Genomic DNA, 2,365 nt, shown 5'->3' with positions numbered 1-2,365 from the left:
TCAGTCCTCTCATAACAGAGTCATTTTACCAGAAAAAGAGAACCAACTTTCCAAGTGACAAAGAAAAAAAAAAATTTTTAAGTAATTCAGGGTTTGAACTCACGATCCTGAGATCAAGACCTGAGCTGAGATCAAGAGTCAGATGCCTAACCGACCAAGCCTCTAGACACCCCAAAACAGTTATTTCTGAAATTGATAGTATATAGTTTGTGCCCGCTACAAAATCATGGTTGGTATGTCATCACATGCAAGACAATTCTTTTAAAAAGGCAACAATATGTGGCAATATTAATCATGGCTCAGTCCATTAAGCATCTGCCTCTTGATTTTGGCTCAGATCATGATCTCAGGGTTGTGAGATCAAGCCACATGGCTCTGCACTGGGCATGGACCTGCTTAAGATTCTCTCTGCCCCTCTGCCCACCATCCCCACTCGTGTTCTCTCTCTCTCCCTTATTCAAAAAAAAAAGTCTATTCAAGTCCTTGTCTCATTTTGAGTTGGATTTGTTTGTTGTTGTTGAGTCAGGAGCTCTTTATATATTCTGGATATTAATATCCTGTCAGATATGTGACTTGCAAACATTTTCTCCCATTCCATGCATTAACTTTTTCCTCTGTTGATAGTGTCCTTTGCTGTACAAAAGCTTTTAATTTTGATGAAGTCCATTTGCCTGTTCTTTTGTTGTCAAGTGCTTTTGCTGTCACATCAAAAAAATTGTCAAATATAGTATCATGAAGCTTTTGCCCTATGTTTTCTTCTAAAAGTTTTATAGTTTTAGATCTTACATTTAGACCTTTGATTTTTTTCTTTTCTTTTCTTTTTTATTTTTTGTCTCTGATCTATTTTGAGGCACTTTTTGTGTATGGTATAAGTAAGGTAAATATCTCACTTAAACATTCTGTTTAATTTTTATGTAGTATATTCATATAGTACCACACTCAAAATAATTATTAAAATATTAAATTTATATTTGAAAGCATTTGCAATCTTTCCTAAGTTTATCTAAAACTTTGTATCTTAACATACTTCTCACAAACAATCTCATTGTGGAATTATTTGCAAAACAATTCTTACCCAAAGGTACCTCCATATATTCCTCTAGGCTCTGTCCAATAGAACCTTCTGTAATGATGGAAATTTCTCTGCACAGTTTAAAACAGTAACCACTAGCCACATGCAGCCACTGAGTCTTCAAAATATGACTAGTGTAACAGAGGAATTTTTATTTCTGATTAATGTTAAGTAATTCAAATTTAAATTTAAGTAAACATGTGTGGCTAGTGGCTACCATATGGGACAATGCAATGCCTAGATTCTCAAAGTATTTTTTCCCAGAGAGGACACCTGAGTGGCTCAGTGGTTGAGGGTCTGCCTTTGCTTCAGGTCATGATCCCCAGGGTCCTGGGATGGAGTCCTGCACTGGGCTCCCTGTGGGGAGCCTGCTTCTCTCTCTATGTCTCTGCCTCTCTGTGTGTGTCTCTCATGAATAAATACATAAAATCTTTTTTTTTTTTAAGTTTGTTCACAGAGAGTCACATACTCTAAAGGTATTATTCTCGCTTTTCACACAAAACCTTCAGAACTTCAAATTGATATTATACCCTTAGTTTAAAATAAGCTATATTAAGGGTAGATATAAGAAATGTCACGAGAAAAATGTCCTTGAATTTCCTGTAGCATTCCGATTAAAAAAAATCATATTTCATGATAGTCTGTTCCCTCTGTAAATGCCCTTTATGACAGAGCCCTCTCAGATCTGGTATTTTGAAAATATTTTTTTAATCTTGTGGCATTATGGTATGCTTCCTTGTACCAAATAATAAGGTCCTGTAATCTTTCATCTTTCCTTTCTTTTCTTGGTTGCCAAGAAACTCAGAGCTAAGAAGCAGTACTTTTTGATGAATTGTAATTGTTCCTCTTAAACCTAGTTTTCTCATATAATCATTTTCTTCCCTTCCTTCCCCATTCTGTGCTCCCACAAACTGCACTATTTTCGCTTGTGATCGTCTACCTTGATTGCAATGATTTTGTAGGCTCTGTGTCTTTTATTTCCTTTTGGAGCAGTGGCTGGCTAGATATAGTGACATGGCAACTTTAACCTCAACACTACTCAGATACAAAGAGCAGGACACCTGGGTGGCTCAGTGGTTGAGCTCTGCCTTTGGCTCAGGTCGTGATCCTGGGGTCCAGGACTGCATGGTTCTCCCTGCAGAAAGCCTGCTTCTCCCTCTGCCTATGTCTCTGCCTCTCTCTCTGCGTCTCTTATGAATAAATAAATAAAATCTAAAAGAAAAAGAGAAAAGAAAACATAACTTGTTTTCCATACCATGTAACCTTCCTCACGAGCCCCCATCCCTTTGGATA

The sequence above is a fragment of the Canis lupus genome, chromosome 2 (genome assembly GCF_003254725.2).
Source record: "Canis lupus dingo isolate Sandy chromosome 2, ASM325472v2, whole genome shotgun sequence".
Classification (NCBI taxonomy): Eukaryota; Metazoa; Chordata; class Mammalia; order Carnivora; family Canidae; genus Canis; species Canis lupus.
This window is presented reverse-complemented; position numbering follows the sequence as displayed.